Source organism: Choloepus didactylus, chromosome 13 (genome assembly GCF_015220235.1).
Source record: "Choloepus didactylus isolate mChoDid1 chromosome 13, mChoDid1.pri, whole genome shotgun sequence".
NCBI lineage: Eukaryota > Metazoa > Chordata > Mammalia > Pilosa > Megalonychidae > Choloepus > Choloepus didactylus.
Genome location: NC_051319.1, coordinates 64,940,149 through 64,963,238, shown reverse-complemented (window position 1 = coordinate 64,963,238; position 23,090 = coordinate 64,940,149). Strand labels below are relative to the sequence as shown.

The 23,090-nt window shown below is 36.2% G+C and overlaps 1 protein-coding gene and 1 long non-coding RNA gene across 10 annotated transcripts in view; both read right to left on the bottom strand.

Moving 5' to 3' along the window:
- CSNK1G3 (casein kinase 1 gamma 3) overlaps nt 1–23,090 on the bottom strand; it is a 134,503-nt gene that overhangs the window by 40,679 nt on the left and 70,734 nt on the right. The window lies entirely within an intron of this gene.
- Nucleotides 2,270–10,433, bottom strand: LOC119507805. Its single transcript, XR_005211342.1, has 3 exons — nt 10,414–10,433; nt 7,949–8,061; nt 2,270–2,285 (listed from the first exon to the last, which is right to left on the bottom strand). It is a non-coding gene; the product is annotated as an uncharacterized LOC119507805 (long non-coding RNA).

Sequence of the window (23,090 nt, the reverse complement as noted above, 5' to 3'; positions counted from 1 at the left end):
TTAGATGAGCAGGACTCACTGCTGGAGATTCTGATTCCTTGGACATGAAGGGTAGAGGAATGTACCTTTTTAAAAGTTTAGGAGATGATTGAAGTGCCACCAGATTTGATAACCATGAAAAAGTAATTTATTCTCTTAATTACATGTAATAAAATGCACCCATAATAAATGTACAGTTTTAACAACATATACACCTGAGTTACCACCAAATCAAGAAATTTCCAACACCACAAAAGATTCCTTTATGCCCCTTGCCAATTATCCTCACTCCCACCACCTCCAGCCCACTCCTGGCCTCAGCAGCCACTTTATTTGCTTTCTGTCACTAGAGATAAGATTTGATTTTTTTATAGAATTATCACATGAATGAAATCATACAGTACAGACTCTGGATTCTTTTGGTAAGCATAACGTTTCCAAGATTCATCAATGTCGGAGCATATGTAGGTCGTTTGTTACTTTTCATTGCTGAGTAGTATACCATGGTAAATTTATCCATTTGCCTGTTCATGGATATTTGGATTGCTTCCAGTTTGGGGCTATTTTAATAAAAGCTGTTATAAACACTTCTGTAGAAGTCTTTGTGTAGACATATGTTTTCATTTCTCTTAGGTCAATATCTGAGAACAGGATGGCTGGGTATTGTGGAAAGTATTGGTTTAACTTTATAAAAAACTATCAAACTGTTTCCCAAAGCAGTTGTACCATTTTATATTTTCACCAGCAATGTATGAGAGTTACAGTTTTTCCAGAGCCTGTTAAACATTTAGTATGATCAGCTTTGCATTTTCATTGTTAAGTAAGGCTGCTGAACATCTTTTCATGTGCTTATTAGCCACTCATACATCCTTTTTGTGAAATGCCTGTTCAAATACTGTGCCCATTTTTAAAATTGGGTTGTCAGTCTTATTATCAAGTTTCAGTTCTTTCTATATTCCAGTCACAACTGTGTTTTGCAATGTAAGATTTGCAAATATTTTCTCCCAGACTGTGACTTGTTTGGTTTATTTTTTCCTTTCTTTTCATTTTCTTAGTGTCTTTCACACAGAAATTTTATATTTTGACAAATTCCAATTTATCATATTTTATCTTTTTATATTTTTTTCTTTTATCATTCATGCTTTTTAAAAAATATCCTATCTAGGAATTCTTTGGCTACCTTTATGTCAAAAACAGTTTTTCCTATATTTTTCTTCTAGAAATTCTATAGTTGCAGTTCTTACATTTAAAGTTATGATTCATTTTGAAGTTTCTGAATTTTGTTTTGTTTTAGTTTGGTTTTGGTGTGGGTTCAGGGTTTAGATTCATTTTTTTTTCAATTGATATCCATTCAATATTGTATTGGAAGCTCTTGCTAATCCAAAAAAAAAAAGGTAAGAAAAAAGACATAAAAGGTATTCAGACTGGAAAGGAAGAGGCAAAATTATTTTTCTTTGCAGATAGCAGGATGTGATTGTGTATTTAGAAGATGCTAAGTTATCTATAATAAGTCTGTTAGAACTAGTGAGTTTAGCAAGGTTACAGAATACAAGGTCAATATTTCAAAATCAACTATATTTCCATGCTAGCAAAGAACAAGTGAAAATTGAATTTAAAAAAGCAATACCACTTACAACAGCATCAAAAAACATGAAATAGGGAGGGATAAATTTATCAATATCTATGCAAATCCTTTTACATTACGGCACACAGTTTAAAAGATTAAATAATACTGCAAAGTTTACTAAGACCTACAGTAGGACTCTTTGTTAAGGAGAGAAACTCAGTTTAAAAAAGGGAAATTTCCTTTTAATTCAACCCAAGGAAGAGCTTTAGTTACCACAGTGCCAATGAGCCATGATCTTAAGATGCTTTCACCTATTTGGTTGTCTCAGAACAGATTAGTCTCATAACCTACAAAGTATTAAAACTTCAAGGTGTAAATATACGCCAGTAACATAAATCTATGATTTTGACTACTGAAACTCAGTCTGAAACGCTCCTTACCCCCATAATTCCTTTCTTTGTGTTTTTTTCACCAACTGACATATCTAGAAGTAAATTTCATCATGCAGTAAGTAACAGAAGTCACAGCAAAGGATTTCTCTTTGAAACATAATAACTAAAGAACACAACCTCAGTTTTTTAACAATTTTGTTACATGCAAAAATTCTCCCAAAGATAATTTGACCCTTATTAGACACTGTTCACATTTTTTAAAGCACTAACCAAAAAGGCCTGTTCGAAAATGGATGTTTTTCCTCAAAACCAAGAATCCTTACTATAGGGACCCCTGCTATGAGCAACTAAAGAAATTAGAAAGTGGTGATTTGTTTCATAATAGATACCATTAAAAATTCCTTTAAATAGGTTCTTCAAATAAAGTTAAAAGATACGTAAAAAAAATCCATTAAAATGTTGCCCTTCAGGAATATATGTATGACATAAAATAAATGCAACTAACATATTAACAGCCTAGTATGTGTCAATACTTCATTCATACGATCTATTAAAATTACAACTAAACTGAAAAGTACACATAAGTAATTCCAAATAAGGAAATTAAGGTTAGGTGGAAGGCAGGATTCCAACCTAAATGACTGCATTTTTTTTCCTTGCAAAAAGGAGGTAGTGACTAAGCAACCAATATAGTGATGTAAGACACTTGAGAGTACTATTCCCCATGGAATCTTTGAACAACTAGCAAAATCTGGCAAAAGCCATCTTCCTCAAAATTCTGGAAAACAGTTCAAGGGTTGCAGGAACTGAACAAGTACCAAATCAAGAAAAAGCAGCTTGAAAAACCGTAGATGCCTTTGCTAGTCCCCAACCACCACCCTTTCCTGGAGCAGTGTAGAGCCAACCTGCACTCCCATTGAGGGCCCCTGACCATGCTTGAGAGGGAGCAGAATAATCCTTATGCACAGACTGGGGTGCCTGTACGTCAGTGTGAATCTATAAGGTGAACACCTGAAATCTTGAACTAGAAAACTTGTCTCAAACTGCCCTCCCAGAATTTGTTCTGAGGGCAGAGAAGCAGTAGCAGACAGCTAATGTAGTGAAATAAATAATTAAGTCAAAGCAGCCCGGAGCAAACAACAACCAGTATTAAGTCATGCAAGAGCACCCAGAGGGAGTGAAAGTCTAAGAGAAAGTTTTAAAAGGAACCAAACAGAGCTACTGGGGTTGAGGACAACAGTAACTGAAATGAGAAATTCCATAGAGGGTTTAAGCCACAGATTGGAGCTGACAGACCTGGTGATCTAGAAGACAAGAGAATTTAAATGATCCAGGCTGAGAAGCAGAAAGAGAAAAGAATAAGAAAAAGCAAACAGAGCCTAAGAAACCTGTGGGACACAATCAAGCACACCAATACACACATTATGAGAGTCCCAGAAGAAGAAGAAAGAGAGAAAGAGACAGAGGGAATATTCCAAGAAATAACAGCAGAAAACTTCCCAAATTTAACAAAAGACATGAATATACACAGCCAAGAAGCTCAACAAACTACAAAGTGGATAAACTCAAAGAGAATGATGCACAAATAGTAATCCAACTGTCTGATGCCAAGGACAAGGAGAGAGTTCTGAATGCTGGAAGACAAAAGCAACAAGTTATGTAAAAAGGAATACCAATAAGATTAACTGCTGTTTTCTCAGCAGAAACCATGGAAGCAAGAAGGTTGTGGAAAAATAATTGAAGAGCTGAAAGAAAACAATTACCAACAAAGAATTTTATGTCCAGCTAGACTTTCTTTCAAAAATGACAAGAGGTATTGAGGTGGGCAAGATGGTAGCATAGGGAGGTGTGGAATTCAGTTAGTTCTCTGGAACAACTAGCATATAGCCAGAAACAGCAAGTAGATAGTCTGGAACAACTGTTGGGGGACATCTGTGACTGAACACGCATTGTACACCAGTCTGGAATGGGTGGAACAGCTGAGATCTCAGCATAAGAACTGTAAGTAAAGCTTCCCAAACTGTAGAGCTTGTGTCACTCCACCACCAGCACTGCAGGCTGAGCTGAAACACTTCCCTGTGGGAAAAAAAAATAGTCTACTAGGAGGAAAGGAAGGTACCACAACCAAACTCTAACTGTGGTTTTCGTTAATGAATTTGGACTACTGAATACAAGCTATGAGCACAGATAAACCCAGAGGAAGCCAGAAAAGAAACTGGAAGTTATCCCCACAGAGAAGAGGCAGAGGCTTTTGGAGTCAGCTGAGCTCAGAATACTGAAAAAGGGCTGTGTGCCAAGAAAACTGGCAGGCTGGGAACTTGCTCTGAAAAGGGGATTTCTTTCTTTTTTTGCCTTTTTTTTTTCTCATTCTAAGCAGCTCACTACAGAAAGCCTGGGGAATTTTCAATTGTCAGAGCTGACTCAGGCAAGGAGATAAATCCCTAAAGGGATTATCTTCCCTAAGAAAAGGGGGAGATGGGGCCCAACTCAAGTGGCTGCCCTCCCCCAGAGAACTGAGACCCTAGAGTCTGGCGGGGGAGGGGAGAAACAGCTTGAACTTGGCTTCTGACACTCTCAGCCCCTGGCAGGGACAGGGTCTACTGAGAATTAAAGGCAATGCATCTCTTCACATCAGTGGGGAGCTGCAGGCTGACAAGCACCACCTGCTGGGCAGGATAGGAAAAGCATAGCATCTAAAGCCCTCTCAGGAAAGTCTGACAACTTTCTGAGTCACATCCCCAGGGAAGCTTGATACTGATTACACCCTTTTCCTGAGATCTGGGCCCACCTGGTCTGGGAAAATCTGATTGGGGTAATCAAGGAAACCAGATGCCTACACAACCAAAAAATTACAATTCACACTAGGGAAAAATGAAGATATAGCCCAAAACTTACACTTCAAATGAGATACAGGAGTTGAAACAACTAATTAAAGATCTTCAAACAAATATGCTAAATCAAATCAATGAATTGAGGGGAAATATGGCAAAAGAGATGAAGAACATAAAGAAGACATTGGATGAACATTAGGAAGAAGTTGAAAGTTTAAAAAACAATCGGCAGAACTTAAGGAAGGGAATGAAAGGCACAAGAGAAGAAATGAAAAACACAGTGGAGACATACAACTGCAGATTTGAAGAGGCAAAAGAAAGGATTCAGGAACTAGAAGACAGGACATCTGAAATCCTACACAAAAAAAGAACAGATAGGGAAAAGAATGGAAAAATATGAACAGGGTCTCAGGGAACTGAATGACAACATGAAGTGCATGAATATATGTGTTATGGGTGCCCCAGAAGGAGAAGAGAAGGGAAAGGAGACAGAAAGAATAATGGATGAAATAATCACTGAAAATTTCCCATTTCTTATGAAAGACATAAAATTGCAGATCCAAGAAGTACAGCATACCTCAAACAGAATAGGTCTGAATAGACCTATGCCAAGACACCTAATAATCAGACTATCGAATGTCAAAGACAAAGAGAGAATTCTGAAAGCAGCAAGAGAAAAGTGATCCATCACATAAAAGGGAAGCTCGATAAGACTATGTGCAGATTTCTCAGTAGAAACCATGGAGGCAAGAAAGCTGTGGCATGATATATTTAAGATACTGAAAGGGAAAAACTGACAACTGAGAATTCTATATCCAGCAAAATCGTTCTTCAAAAATGAGGGAGAGTTTAAAATATTTTCAAAGACACTGCAAGAGTTTGTGAATAAGAGACCTGCTCTACAAGAAATAGTAAAGGGAGCACTACAAGCAGATATGAAAAGACAAGAGAGAGAGGTGTGGAGAAGAGAATAGAAATGAAGACTGTCAGTGAGAATAAAAAAAGAGAGGAAAAATACAGTAAAATAAAATAAAATATGATGTTTAAATTCCTAAAGTCAAAAAGGTAGACAGTAGACATTACATTGAGTGAAAATAACCAGCAACAAAAGGATGGGTACTCTATGGACTCACTAATATGAACTATCATTGATGAGCAAAATTTGACAGTTAAAGATGAGAAAACTTCATCAGGGGATAGAAAGAGGTTAGAAACTGAGCATTTGATGCTGAAGCAGTAAATAAGGGTAAACAGGATTGATTGCATAGACACAGAAATGGATAGCATAATACTGTGTGATGGTTGCACAATATTGTAAGTTCTCCGAAAAAGAATGAGTGTTGAGTATGGTTGAAAGAGGAAGGCTAGAGGCATGTATGACACCACAAGGAAAGACAGAAGATAAAGACTAGGATTGTACTAGTGAAACCTAGGGTGGTCAATGATGGTGATAAAATGTACAGATATAAGAATGTTTTTAAAAGGGAGAACCCCTGTATGTCAACATTGCAAGGTGTTGAAAATTGGATGGCACAAGGGAAAAAAATACAATCAATGCAAACTAGAGTCAATAGTTAATGGTAATATTGTAAGATGCTTCCATTAATTGTAACAAAGTCAATATACCAAAGCTAAATGTCTATAAAGGAGGGTTATAAGGGTGTGATGTGGGATTCTTGGTGGTGGTGGTGTCTTTTTCATTGTATTTTATTTTATTCTTATTTTTCTTCTATCTGTTATATTTTTATTTTTCATTTTTTTCTCCTTTTCCTTTTTCTTTGAGGAAGTTAGGGAAATGTCCTCATACAGTCTGTGGAGGTAAATGCATAACAATGTGACTATACCAGGAATCAATGATTGTTTATTAGAATGGATTGTATGGTGTGTGAATAAAACTGTTTAAAAAATAAACAGAGGGATACAAGTGCTGGAGAAAATGTGGAAAGAGGGGTGTACCTATTCACTGTTGGTAGGGAAGTAGAATGGTGTAGCCCATCTGGAGGGCAGTGTGGTGGTTCCACAGGAAGGTAACTATGGGGTTGCTATATGGTCCTGCAATCCCATTATTGGCTATATACTTGGAATAACTGAGAACAGGGACATGAATGGACATTGCACACTGGTGTTTATGGTGGCAGTATTCATGATTCAAAATGGATGGAGGTGACTTAAGGGTACATCGACCAATAAAAGGAACGGTGAGCTGTGGCGTATACTTTCAATGGAACACTGAGCAGTGGCAAGAAGAAATGAAGTTGTGAGATATGCAATTAGGTGAATGGACCTTGAGGACAGAATGTTGAATGAAATAAGCCAGAATTGAAAAGATAAATATTTTAACACCTAATATGGACTAACTATAACGTACAAACTCTGAGAATTGAATCTGAGAGCATAGGTTATCAGGCGAAGGCTTATGGTAAAGGTTCCTAGATTAGAAGTTCTTACAGCAGTCACATCTATTCATGAGTTGTAATGGTTATTTCTAAATTGTGAGATGATGAGCTGTTGGTGTACAACCTGGTTGGTCCCTGGAACTTCGGATATCTGTGTGACACCTGAGACTCAGAGAGCAAGTTTAACAGCTATGAATGCCAGCATTATCCCATACAGCAAATGTTAAAGAAGCTGAAAAAGAGATCAGTTTTTAATTAGAGATATGAATAAAATGGAGTTGGTAAACCAGAAAAGGATGATACTGACTGTGTTTTAAAACTTCAACTCCTATGTGAAACCAAAGGAAAAGATGTTTATTTGGTGGAAAATCTATATTTTCTATAGCACTCTATATAATTTAATTTGTATGGTCATCTTATTCAAACACCATAATTACACAGAACCTTGAATACAGGGTGAGATCTGGTTGGTTTGTACAGGTTAGCGTGAAGCCCCGGTACATCCCAGAGAATAAAAATGTATTTGCAAAGCCCCCTTTAGGGACTAGAGGAAAAGTGGAAATATTAAACTTCCCCACCTAGGGAATTCCTGATATTCTCACAAGCACTGGAGACTACCATAGTAGTAGGCCAAGCCCTTGATTTTGGGGCTTGCACTTAATAAAGCTTGTTACCCCAAAGGAGAGGCTACTTATAATTGTGCCCAAGAGTTACCCCTAGAGAACCTCTTTCATTTCTCAGATGTGGCCTCTCTCTCTAAGCCAACACTGCAGGTATACTCACTTCCCTCCCCACTACATGGGACATCACTCCTAGGGTGTAAATCTCGCTGGCAACATGGGACATGACTCCCAGGAATGAGCCTGGACCCAGCATCATGGGATTGAGAAAGCTTTCTAGAACAGAGGGAAGAGAAAACAAACAAAAGATTCAGGAGCTGAAAAATTTTAAATGAAGTTGGGAGGTCATTCTGGAAGTTATTCTTTTGCATTTTATAGATATCCCTTTTTAGTTATTAAGTGTATTAGAACAGCTAGAAGGAAATACCTGAAACTGTTGAACTGCAAACCAGTATCCTTGATTCTTGAGGACAATTGTATAACTATATAGCTTATATGGTGTGACTGTGTGATTGTGAAACATTGTGGCTCACACTCCCTTTATCCAGTGTATGGAAACAAGTACAAAAAAGGGAGACAAAAAGTAAATGTAAAATAGGAGGGAAAGGAGTATGAGATGTTTTGGGTGTTCTTTCGTACTTTTATTTTTATTCTTATTCTTATTTTCATCTTCATTTCTTGGAGTAATGAAAATGTTCAAAAAATTGATTGTGATGATAAATGCACAACTTCATGATGTTACTGTGAACAACTGATTATACACTTTGGATGATGGTATGGTATGTGACTACATCTCAGTATAACTGCATTGAAAAAATGACGAGAGAGTAAGACATTCCCAGATAAACAAAAGCTGAGGGGGGTTCATTACCACTAGATCTGCACTACAAACAATGCTAAGGGGAGTTCTTCATACTCAAAGGGAACGACATTAGACAGTAGATAAAAATGGCATTAAAAGAAAATAAAGACCTTGATAAAGGTAACAATAAGGGTAATTACAATTGCCAGTATTATTATATTGTATTTTTTGGTGTGCAACTCCAGTTTTTACTTCTTAAAGGTTCAAAAACTCAAATTCATAAAAGTAATGATAAATCTATGGTTTGGGCTGTAATGTATATATATACATAAGATATAAGGTATAAGTTGTAACAAGTACAACAAAAAGGTGGAAGGGGGCACAAGTGTATAGAACAATAGATAGGTATGCTATTGAGGTTAAGCTGGTATCAAATCAAACATGAGTTATCAATTTAGGATGCTAACATTTAGCCCCATGGAAACCACAAAGAAAATATATGAAAAATATATACAGAACGAAATGAGAAGGGACTTAAATGGTACAGTACCAAAAAATCAAATAAGTATGAAAGAAGGCAAGAATGAAAGAATTCAGTGTCAAAAAAAGCATAACTGAGAAGCAGATCTTTGATAAAAAGGGGGATTAAAGTAGTTACTTGAAATGAAAATGGATTAATGTTCAAGAATTCATTGTGGTGGTGAATGCACAACTATATAATGGTACTGTGAACAACAGACTGTATGCTTTGAATGATTGCATGGTATGTGAATATATCTCAATAAAATTGAATAAAAAATGATAATTGAAAAGGGAAAAAAATGTAAATGGATTAAATTCTCCAGTCAAAAGGCAAAGACTGGTCAACTGGATAAAAAAGCCTGACCCAACTCTAATCTATTTATAAGAGATTCACATTAAATTTGAAAATACAAGAAGGTTGAAAGTGGAAGGATGGAAAAAAATGTACCAAGCAAGGTCCAGGCAATGGGGGAAAGAGAAAAATTAATTATATAATTATGTTAATTAAAATTGCCATTTAAAGGTTACGTTTTCTGTGCTACTTTTTTTCACTCTTTCTGACTGCTCACAAAGCCGAGTAAACGCAACATACCACTAAATATTCCATATTCATATATGCCACAAACTTACAGAATGCTTTCAGTCTTCTCCTATTCAAGCTCACATTATTTTAGTTTACTTTTAATTTTTCAAAATAGTAATTCATATAATCTGGCAAACAGATTTTCTCTTGCTTAATATTACTCATTTACTCCTAAGTTCCATGTCAAAACTGAGAAGCAGATCTTTGATAAAAAGGAGGATTAAAGCTGTTGCTGTTTGCAGCACTTGCCAAAGAAATTATTTTTTGTTTTCTTCCTGAATGAGGAATTAAAAAAAGAGATACTGCAATAGCCAAATCCCATTTCCAAAACTCTAAAGGCTTTTCACAGGGACAAACATAGCAGACATAGCCCCATTTTGCCATTTCTACAGATAGAATGCTATTACATTTACCACTAATCGTATAAAGAACACTAGACCACAAGAAGTTATGATTTCATGCCTAACAATAAAATGTTGGTAAACCTTTGTTAATTGTTATAAAATATAGCCATCAACAACTACCCTGAAATAATAATTTCTTGTAGACACTAAAGATGTAAATTCAAATTTGCCTGATGTTAACAGAAGACACAATCAAAGTTGTATATCTACCCAAGCATTCTTAAAATCTATTGGGAAAACTTGCTGTTGAAAGGAACTTCCTCAAATGTCATCTGAATAAAATTCATGTTTTATAATTTCAGATGTTTTAAACTTACTTTTCTTAAAGAAAGGCAAATTTACATTTTTCAGGCATTTCAGATATCTGCAAAAAATAAAAAAAAAAACTGCTATAAACCTATTAGCAAGTGGTCTGGCTGGGAGAATGTCAAGTGCTACTAAGTTCTGACTGAGAGACAGAAGCAAGAACATGCAGTATAGTAGAGCAGTCGGGAGAACAGGAGTCTGAGGTTAGAATAGATAACATATAAGGTCCTGTCCAGTCTGTGACTGTATAGTGTAAGATACTTTTGAGCAGTAATGATGGAAGGATGGATTTATAATGATTGGTTTATGTTCTTGTCTATTCTTCCTAATGAAAGCAATGTCAAGAATAGAATCTAAAAGCAAAAAAAAAAAAAAAAGTAAGTTCTGACTTCCTCAGATATTAAACATTGATCATGGCTTAAGAATAAACTATCAGGATTCTGGGAAGATGGTGGCATAGAAAGAAGTGGAAGACTTAGTCTCCCCCAGAACAATTCATAAATGAACAAAAAACCAGTAAATAACCTGGAATGGTAGCAGGGAGACAAACGGGACAGTACACTCCACCAACATGAATTGGGAGGAATGCCTGAGATCACAGCATAAAATCTGTAAGTAAAATTGCAGACCCACGCTGAGAGCCGAGAACCTAGAGCCAGGAGCCCCTCCCTCACGGAAGCCGCACCGTGCACTTTCTCAGCCCAGCTCCAAGTGAGCTTTTAATAATAACTGCTGAATATACACAGCGAATCCTCAACAAGCAGACAGACGCTTTTGGCGACAACTGACCTTGGGAGAATTGGGGGAAATATTCTGCCTCTCGCTCTCTCTCTGTGGAGAAAACCTCAGCTGTTCTCAGCCAACAAGGTATTGCAGTAAAGACAGCCTCACACATTCTGCATTCTGAAACGAGCTGAGAGCCCCGCAGCACAGCCAAGCGGCCCAGGGCTTCCCTAGAGGGACGGTGCATACTGATGACGTAGCACGGCATTTTCTCTCAGCTGAGGGAGGATCGCAGCTGGGAGGGGGGATCCACTTGGAGAACCCAGGGGCGCTACACCAAGTCCGGTGGTTTACGGGACACCGAGAGAGCTGCCTTTCCTCCCTGGCCACCCGTGCGCTCGCCCCACATTCAGGGCGGGCGACTCCAGCGGCGCGCCCAGGCTGAGCTCTCCAACTGAACACACAAGAATCATTTCCCCTCACTACGCGAGAACTGTCTGGAGGGATATAGGTGGCTCACAGATGCCATCTGCTGGTTACTTAGAGAAAGTGTACATCACCAAACTGTGTCTCTGAAAAATTAGATCGATATCCCTTTTTTTTTGATACAACTTGAAAGAACCCTATCAAGCAAAACAAATGCCAAGAGGCCAAAAACAACAAAAAATCTTAATGCATATGATAAAACCAGATGATATGGAGAATCCAGCTCCAAACACACAAATCAAGATTTCGGAAGAAACGTTATATCTCGCAAATTTAATTAAAGAACTACAATCAAAGAACGAAAACATGGCAAAGGATTTAAAGGACATCAAGAGGACCATGGCCCAGGATATAAGCGCCATAAAAAAGACCCTACAAGAGCATAAAGAAGACATTGCAAGAGTAAATAAAAAAATAGAAGATCTTATGGAAATAAAAGAAACTGTTGGCCAAATTAAAAAGACTCTGGATATTCACAATACAAGACTAGAGGAAGCTGAACATCTCAGTGTCCTAGAAATCCACAGAACAGAAAATGAAAGAACAAAAGAAAGAATGGAGAAAAAAATTGAAAAAATCGCAGTGGATCTCAGGGATACGATAGATAAAATAAAACGTCCGAACTTAAGACTCATTGGTGTCCCAGAAGGAGAAGAGAAGGTAAAGGTCTAGAAAGAGTATTCAAAGAAATTGTTGGGGAAAACTTCCCCAACCTTCTACACAATATAAACACACAAAGCATAAATGCCCAGCAAACTCCAAATAGAATAAATCCAAATAAACCCACCCCGAGACATACTCCGATCAGACTCTCAAATACTGAAGAGAAGGAGCAAGTTCTGAAAGCAGCAAGAAAAAAGCAATTCACCACATACAAAGGAAATAATATAACACTAAGTAGTGACTACTCAGTGGCCACTATGGAGGCGAGAAGGCAGTGGCATGACATATTTAAAATTCTGAGAGAGAAAAATTTCCAGCCAAGAATACTTTATCCAGCAAAACTCTCCTTCAAATTTGAGGGAGAGCTTAAATTTTTCACAGACAAACAAATGCTGAGAGACTTTGCCAATAAAAGACCTGCCCTACTTCAGATTCTAAAGGAAGCCCTACCAACAGAGAGACAAAGAAAGGAGAAAGAGATATAGAGAATTTTAACGGACACATATAGTACCTTACATCCCAAATCACCAGGACACTCATTTTTCTCTAGTGATCACAGATCTTTCTCCAGAAGGGACCACATGCTGGGACATAAAACAAGCCTCAAGAAATTAAAAAAAAAAAAAAAATTGAATATACTCAAATAACATTCTCCAAACACAATGGAATACAAATAGAAGTCAATAATTTTTGAACTGTAACGCAACTATTTACTTCCTACATGATAAAAAATACACAAACTCTAAGGACAAATCAGTGGTTTTGAACTCAATGTAAAATATGTAATTTTAGACAACTATATAAAGGTGGGGGACTGAAGGAGTATAGGAACATAGTTTATGTGCCCTATTGAAGTGAAGGTGGTATCAAAGAAAAACAAGATTGATAGGGATTTAAGAGGTTAATTTTAAGCCCCACAGTAAACACAAAGAAATTATCAGAGAATATAACCATAGAGATGAAATTAGAGTTTGGGTTAAGAGAAATGGGGGAAAGGGCAATGGGAAGTTAAGAAAGGAGTGTAGGGTTGCTGTTTGAGGTGAAGGGAAATTTCTAGCAATGGATGGTGGGAAAGAGCATAACATCATTCTAAATGTGATTAATCCCACTAATGGAAGGCTAGGGAGGGGGTGGAATGAGAAGATTTAGGCTGTATATATGTTTCCACAATTGAAAAAAGGAAAAAAAAAAAAAAAAGAGTCTAACTAGGCAACAATTGAATGCTAAGGATGAACTTGGATGGGATTGGAGGATGGAGGACAGGTGGCTCGAAGGGACACAGTTGAGACATAAGGAAAAGGAAATATAGAATGTAAGCATGGTAACACTGTTGAATCTCTTATACTTCTTAGCTGTGCTTAATGGAATTACAAAAAAAAATGTTCTTGTTCATGGGAAGTACATACATGAATTATAGTGTATGTTCAAGGATGTGTGCAACTAACTTTCATATGTTCAGAAGACAGAGAAATGTATGATGTATGATAGATAGAGAGGGAGGGAGAGAGGGAGGGAAAGAAATAGTGATGTGACAGCATGTTAAAAGTTGGTGGATTGAGCTATCGGGGGAGGGGGGCCAGGGTATGATGGAATTCTGTGTATGGGGCTACTATTGTTTTTGCAGCTATTCATGTAACTCTGAATTTATTTAAAAATAAAATAAAAAATAAATAAATAAATAAACTATCACAAACTACCCAATGTAGAAGTAAACAGACTGTGTGTGTCACTATGTGACTGAGAGTAACAACACAACATGTATTCTCTGTCATATGCATCCTTCCCTTTTCTTCTCCTCCAGTCCCAAAATGTTAAATACCAGATGGTTCCAGAACCCATATTTCCAGTCCTAATATCTCTCACAAATGCTTGACTTATATTCATTTACCTATCCAACAATTCATCATGAATGTCTCACAGAAATCCCTAACATGGCCATAACAGAATTCTTGTTTCTGCCCCAATTTCCCATCTATAACTTGCCCCTCAATTAGTCATCCCTTCACAACACTACCATCAAACTAGTTGCTCACGTTAAATTATAGGAGTTATTCTTTCCTCTCTCTCATCTGACCCATCAGTAAACCCTGCCAACTCTGCCTCCAAAACATATACCAAAGTATGAGTCCCTCTCCAAATCTGTTATAAACACTCCAGTCTAAGCTACGGTTTCATCTTTTTCCTCAACAAAGGCAAAAGTCTTCTACGTGGTTTCTCTGCTTTGACTCCTCCCCCCTTAAATTTCACTCGCTACAGAGCAGCCAGATTGCTCTCACATCACTTTCTAATGGGAAAGGAAAAAGAAATGGCAATTCAAGTGTTTGCCATTCTACCTCGAATATATCCCCTCATCCCATTGTGATATTATTGTCATTTATAAAACACGTGTTAAACGGCCATATGCGTTTTAAAGAAATAAGAGAATAAAAATGTGGTCTTTTAATTAGGCACACATTTATTATTTCTGGTGCCTTTCATTTCTTCTTGTGTGTCTTTGAGCTTTTCATGTACTCATCAATTTCTCTTCAATCTGCCAGCTATGCATCCTTTCAGGTTTTGTTTATCTGTATGGCTTTTTTCACTTTCATTTTGAATAATATTTTTACTGGACATAGAATTCTGGGTTGATAATTTTTTTTTCTTCTGAAACTTTAAAGATATTCACTTGTTTTCAGGCTTTTTTTTTTTTCCTGTGGTAAAATACACATAACATAAAATTTACCTTTGACATGTAGTATACTGACAGTGTTGTGGAACAATCACCACTATCTAGTTCCAGGACATTTTCATCATCCCAAAAAGAAACCCTATACCCATTAGTGCTCACTCACCATTTCCCCCTTTCTCTGGCCCTTGACATCCACAATCTGCTTTCTGTCTCTATGAATTTGCTGATTGCACATTTCATTTAAATGGAACCTAACAGTTTTGTGTATATATCTTTTGCGCATTGCTTCTTTTACTTAGAGAAATTTTTTTAAGGCTCGTCCATGTTGACCATGTATGAGTATTTCATTCCTTTCTACAGCTGAATAATATTCCATTGTATGGATATAACATGTTTTGATTATCCTTTCATCATTTGAGGGACAAACAATGAAATCTGAATGTTCACTATGGATTACTTAATAATGTTGTATCAATATTAAATTTTCTGATTTTGATAACTGTTATGTGATTTTATAAGAAGCTGTCTCTATTTTTAGGGAGGACACACCAAAGTATTTCAGGTTAAAGAAGTGTGATGTCTCTCAGACTTACTTTAAAATGGTTGAGCATGGTGGATATATATGTACATTAATTTATCTATATAAATTCTTTTTTAACTTTTTATTGTAATAGCACATATACAACTCAGTATTTCCTATTTTTTTAACTACTTTCAAGTATACAACTTAGTGGTATGAATCACATTCACATTATTGTCCTACCATTACCAATGTCCATTACCTGAACTTTTTTCAACCACTGAACTCATTAAGCAGTAACTCCCTCTTTCCCTCCCCACAGCATCCCATCCTATCCTCAGCCCCTGGGAACCTATAATCTACTGTCTATAAAATTTGCTTATTCTAGCTATTAAGTAAAGTGAAATCATACGATATCTGTCTTTCTGTGTCTGACTTTTTCACTCAACATAATGTCTTCAAGGTCCACCCATCTTCTAGCATGTATCAGAACTTCACTTCTTTTTAAGACAGAATATTCCACTGTGTATATATTATCACATTTTGTTTATCCATTCATCTGCTGACCACTTGGGTTGTTTCCATCTTTTGGCTATAGTGAATAATGCTGCTATAAACATCAGTGTACAAGTATCTGTTTAAGTCCCTGCTTTCCACTATTTGAGATATAAATCAAGAAGTGGGATTGCCAAGTCATATAGTAATTCTATTTTCAGCTTTATGAGGAAAAGATAGTTGATTTCCACAGTGGCTGCACTATTTTACAATGCTACCAACAATGCATTAGGGTTCCAATTTCTCCACATCCCTATCAAAACTTATTTTCTGTTTTTTTGTTTGTTTGTTTTTATAAAATAATAGCCATCCTACTGGATGTGAACTGGTATCTCAATATGGTTTTGGTTTTGATTTCCATTTCCCTAATGACTAATTATGTTGATTATCTTTTCATGTACTTATTGACTATCTGTATATCTTCTACGGAGAAATGTCTATTAAAGCCTTTGCCCATTTTTTAATTATGTTGTCTTTTTACTGTTGAGTTACAGCAGTTGTTTATATATTCTGGATATGAAAACCTTATCAGATATATGGTTAGCAATTATTTTCTCCCATTCTACAGGGTGGCTTTTCATTTTCTTGATAGTGTCCTTTGACATACAAACGTTTTTAATTTAGATATAGTCCGTTTTATCTATTTCCTCTTTTGCTGCTGATACTTTTGGAGTCATATCTAAGAAATCACTACCAAATCCAAGGTTATGAAGGTTCCCCCATAATTTTAGGATTTTTGCTTTTATGTTTAAGGTGGGTCCTTCATCCATTTAGAATTTTTTTAGTATGGAAAAAAGGAGGGGTCTAACATAATTCTTTTGCAAGTAAATATCCAGTTTTCCCAGCATCATTTGTTGAAGAGACTGTTTTTCTCCGATTAATGTATTTGGCACCCTGGTCAAAAATCAGTTGGCCATAGATGTATGGGTTTATTTCTGAATTCTCAATTCTATTTCATTAGTCTGTATGTCAGTCCTTGTGCCAGTACCACATTGTTTTGATTACTGTGACTTTGTAGCAAGTTATGAAATCAGGAAATGTGAGATGGCCAACTTTTTTAATTCTTTGCAAAACTGACATGCCTATTCAGGACGCCCTGTAATTGAACACGAACTTGAGGATCAGCTTTCTCATTTCTGCAACAAATTCCGCTAGGATTTTGATAGGTATTGCACTGAATCTGTAGATTACTTTGGGTAGTACTGACATCTGAATATTAAGTCTTCCTTTCCATGAACACAGGTTGCCTTGCTATATTTAGGTCTTCTTTCATTTCTTTCAACAGTGTTTCATCGTTTTCAGTGTACAAGTCCTTCACCTCCTTGACTAAATATACTCCTAAGTACATTATTCTTTTAGGAGCTACTATGAAAGAAATTGATCTTTTAATTTCCATTTCAGAATATTCTTGGCTGGTGTATAGAAACACAACTGATTTCTGTATGTTAATCCTTTAACCTGAAACTTTGCTGAATTCGTTTTTTTAGTTCTACTAGGTTTCTTCTGAATTCTTTGGGATTTTCTATAAAAAGGGTCATGTCATCTGAAAATAGAGACAGTTTCACTTTTTCCTTTCTAATTTGGATGCCTTTTATTTCTTTTTCTTGCCTAACTGCTCTGGCTAGAACTTCCAGTACAATGTTGAATAGCAGTGGTGAAAGAGGGCATAGAGGGCATCCTTGTCTTACTGCTGACCCTAAAGGTAAGGCTTTCAGTCTTTCACCACTGAGTATAATGCGAGCTGTGGGCTTTTTATACATGTCCTTTATTATTATGGTGAATTGATTGTGTATCCCATTTTAGACAAGTTCTTGGTCTTGGTCCACATTCTGGTGAGTCTGGACCCATTGTAAATAAGATTTCTTCAAGATGTTACTTCAATTACAGTGTGGCCCAACTGTCTCAGGTTAGACTTTGAACTGGATTACTGGAGTCCTTTATAAGCAGAGTGAAAGTGAGATGGAAAGAGAAGCCATGGGGAGCAGCCAGAAGCTGGAAGTCAATGGCACCCAGAGGAGAAAGGAGAAGATGCCACCATGTGTACTGCCATATGACAGAAAAGCCAAGGACCAAGGATCACCAATGACACAGTCTTCTGGAAGAAACCATCACCTTGCTTATGCCTTGATTTAGGACTTCTCTTAGTCTCAAAACTGTAGGTCAAAAAAATTCTCACTGTTTAAGCCAACCTACTATATGCTATTTGTTTTAGCAGCTAGGAAACTAAACAATCATGTTGGGGAAGTTTTCTTCTATTCCTGTTTTCTTAAGTGTTTTCATCATGAAAGGGTGTTGGATTTTGTCAAATGCCTTTTCTGTATCAACTGACAATACTATGATTTTTTCCCTTAATTCTGTTAATATGGTACATTAATGTTCTGGTTTGCTAATGCTGCCATTTTGCAAAACACCAGAAACAGACTGGCTTTTATAAAGGAGGTTTATTTGGTTACAAAGATATAGTCTTAAGGCCATAAAGTGACCAAGGTAAAGCATCAACAATAGGGTACCTTCACTGAAGGATGGCCACTGGCGTCTGGAAAACTCTGTTAGCTCGGAAGGCACGTGGCTGGCGTCTGCTTGCTCCCAAGTTGTGTTTCAAAATGGCGTTTTCCAAAATGTTGCCCCTGGGGTGTTTTGTCCTCTCTTAGCTGCAGCTCCTCTTTAAAATGTCACTCTCAGTTGCTCTGAGCTCCTTCTGTCTGTCAGCTGTTTTATACAGCTCCAATGATTTAATTAACACCCACCCGGAATGGGCAGGGTAACACCTCCATGGAAATTATCCAATCAAACCTTTCACTCACAGTTGACTGAGTCACATCTCCATGGAAACACTCAATCAAAGAATTCCAATCTAATCAACACTAATACATCTGTCCCCACAAGACTGCATCAAAGAACATGGTGTTTTGGGGGACATAATATATCCAGACCAGCACAATTACATAGATTGATTTTCTTATGTTGAAGCAGTCTTGCAGTTAGATGAATCCCAATTGGTCATCATGCATAATTCTTCTAACATGCTGCTGGATTCTGTTTGCTAGGATTTTGTTGAGGATTTCTGCATCTATATTCATAAGAGATACTGGTCTATTGTTTTCTTTTCTTATGGTATCTTTTTTCTGGCTTTGGTATTTAAGGTAATGTTAGCCTCATAGAACGAGTTCCCTCCTCTTCTTTTATTTGAAAAGTTTGAGAAAGATTCATCTTAATTTTTCTTTGAATGTTTGGTAGAATTTGCCAGTGAAGTCATCTCATCCTGGACTTTTCTTTGTTTGGAGATTTTTGATTACTGAGTTAATGGCTTAACTTTTTAAAGGTCTGTTGAGATATTCCATTTCTCCTTGAGTAAATTTCAGTAACTTGTGTGTTTCTAGGAATTTGTCAATTTCCTATGGATTATCTAATTTTTTGGCACAGAATTAATTGTTCAAAGTATTCTCTTATTCTTTTGATTTCTGCAAGATCAGTGGTAATGTCTCCCCTTTCATTCCGGATTTCAGTTTCTTGTGTCTTTGCTCTTTTATTCTTTGTCAGTCTAACTCAAGGTTTGTCAATTTTATTGATCTTTTCAGCGAAACAATTGTTGGTTTCATTTATTCTCTCAATTGTTTTTCTATTCTCTATTTATCTCCACTCTAATCTTTATTATTTCTTCCCTTCCATTTACCCTAGGTTTAGTTCACTCTCCTTTTTCTAGCTCCTCCAGATGTGAAGTTAGGTTATTGATGTGAGATCTTCTTTTTTGATATTGGGCATTCATAGCTATAAATGTCCCTCTGAGCACTTACAAAAGTTCCGTATAGTCAAATGTAAGCAATTTTAGTTTCTGACTAAATTTAAAGACCACATTAAGTTGAGGTGCAACCTTAGTCAAATTGATTAATAAGTGGAATGAAAAGCAGAAGTACATAAACATCTCAAACTTTTAAGAGAGGTTACTTTTATAGGTCAACAAATTCCTCATAGTTCTAACAGTTTAATAAAGTTACTGTAAGCTGCAAATTATTGTTAAATTCATATCACAAAGAGCAAGTGACTGAGACAAGGAAGCTCAATTACAATACCCTAGAGATAATTTACACCTTTAGAGCGTATTTAAAAGGCAGTATGAGCTACAGGGTAACAAAACTAAAATACGTATCTTTTAATACTGCTAATAATTGGCATGTGACGTAGATTGCCCAAGACTTATTAACTTTATTTTATAATGATAGATGATCCTTCTATTAAAGCAATTTTCATATTATAATTTATTTGACCAACCAGTCATCTGGCTTCACCAATTATACCCTAACACCTAAAATTCCTAATACCTTCATACAGGCCCAAACAGAGAAAAATGTCCACTTTTCACACAAAAGGAGAAGAAATTAATATTTCCTTTCTCTACATCGTGCTCTTACACCTGCCCTCACCTTCTTACCTCTGTCCTCTTTTGTTCCGTGTCTCAGTAGAAATCATATCAATCTCAAGGAATAAGCCACTTAGGTATTACAGTAACACGTCATTAAAATTTTAAAACAAACTATTTCTCTTCTATTTACTAACATTTCACTTACATAAAACAATAGTCATTCCTCTCTTGACATTATTCAATATGACTTTCAAAAATACGGGTATTCATTTGTAGTGATACTTTATTAGAGAATATTTATTGTACATTTAAAAAAAAAAAAAAGCAATTCCAAACCAAAGTCCCCATGCTGAATTTAAACCACAAATGACATGGCAGCTAAAATGTCACAAAGAACCACCTGATCTTATACTACATATGTTAGAGGTCTATATAAGATTCAGTGGCAAGTATGGAGAATCCTACAGTATGTATGTACCTTGAAATATGATCTTAAAAAGGTATACACATTTAGGGCGGGCTGTAGAGTGGTATGGTGAAATGTACAGACTCAGAATTCAGTCTGCCTTGATTTATATACTGGCTCTACCACTTTCAACCATGTGTCTTTGGGCAGGTCATGTAAACCACTCTAAGCTTCAATTTTCTCATCTGTAAAACGGGAATAATGATAGTGCTTACCTCAAAGGATGTTGTGAAGAATAAATCAGAATCTGATATATAGCATCTGGCACAAAGTAATCACAGTCTGAAGCAGCATCCCACCCCACCACTTACTTCTTGGACTCATCTCCTCCCACTACCCTCTTACTCTCTCTGAGTCAGCTACTCTGACCTCCTTGCTATTCCTTGAACATGCCAAGGCATGCTCCCTCCTTAGGACCTCTTATTCCTCTGCTGGGAATGCTCCTCCCCTACATAACTCTTGACTCTTACCTTATTCTCACCGCTTTCAAGTCTTTCTCAAAGGTTAAATGCCAACTGCTAGTCCTTCCCTTACCACCCAACTTAAAACTGCACATCTAGCTCCCTTCCCAGTAGTCTCTTTTCCCTTTCTACCTGCTATATTGATTCCCAAGGCACTTTTTTACCTTCTCATATCTTTTACCATCTGCTCTTTACCCTAACCCCACCTCTTATTGGACTATCAGTCTCAAGAGAGCAAGGGATTTTGTGTGCTTGCTTTATTGCTAAGCCCTCAGTTTAACACAGTGCCAAAAAAGGTTTCACCAATATTTAATTTTCTAAATAAATGTCCACCATTCTGATCATTATTGTAATTTTCCTAGAGTTATTCCTTTAGTGGTTTTATTTTTTTCCAAAAGGTAGAACATTATACCTTTCAACATCTATTATACTCAGCACTTGGTCTCCATATCAATGAATGAGCAGTGTGAGTTATATCACATTATGTGGCTACTAGTCAGATAATTCAATTTCATAAAGCACTGTTTTATATATTCATGTTTATACAATTACCTGGATAACTTACTGCATTTGTCCTCATCATTAAATGAGTAAAAAACAGAAAAATTAACATGCTGCTGCTATATCTATACCATTTGAGGGAAAGAGGAGCTATATAACAAATACATACATAATGGCTCATCTATGTTTCCTGGAGGAAATGGGAGGCTGACTGACAGAGATGAGTGGGAGACATATTTCTAACTATATATTCTTTAAATACTTTTACCATGTATAGGCATTAACTTTTTTATAAATTAACTTAAAAATAAAGTGCTATTCTCACTAATAAGTATATATGCTACTCATTTAACAAAAAGTCAAAAGTAATTTCTTTAGTATAACATACTCTTTGGATTTAAGCTGGCTAACCAGCTACTGAGAAGGAAGCGAATGAATGAACAAACATGTATGAAATGCTAGAAATAAATATTAGGTAAACCATAGGCAACTGCCAATATTTGACAAAGGTTCAACCTAAAAAGTTGACTGACCAAAATAAGGTATAATTAGGAATTTTATATTTCTACCTCTCTGTAAACAGAGAGCTAAAATTACATGACTTTATTATTTAAATGTTGCACAGTGCCTTTCAAATATTTTAGTAGCACATTATGTGCAAAACACTTTCCACATACTAAAACAGTATGTTCTTTGAAATCATCTTTTTTCAGTGAAACTCCTTTTGTAAGGAAGATAATCGTAACTGACATTTGTTTTCAGATATGGATTTTTATTTAAGGTTTTTTTATAAAGCCAGCATTTAATGAGTGTTTACTATACATAGTCTATATAATTTACATGTATTATTTTATTTAATCTTCACAAGAACCCTGTGAGGTTGATATTATTTTATTCATTCTACAAAGAAGAAACATCCTTAAAGAAGTTAAACACCTTGTCCAAAGTTATGCAGCCAGCATATAGCTAGGATTAGAATCCACATCAGCCTAACTTTATAATACGTGCTCTTAGCATTATGCTATTAGGCAAGTTGCTGACTCCCTAGCTAGTCAGATCAGACAGCTGTAGTCTTAATCAAAATTTTTCACATACACTAAATTCAGCTAAATTAGTTATTCTCTCATGTCCTGTAATATAAACTATTAAAAGTATCACCCTAACTGTATCAAAGTTGAACATTTCAAGTTACATTAAAAAAAAGATGTAGTAAAAGTTAAGGATGAATTTCATCCATGTATTGTAGAGCAATCTACTTTAAGAGTTTTATTAAAATATAATTGCT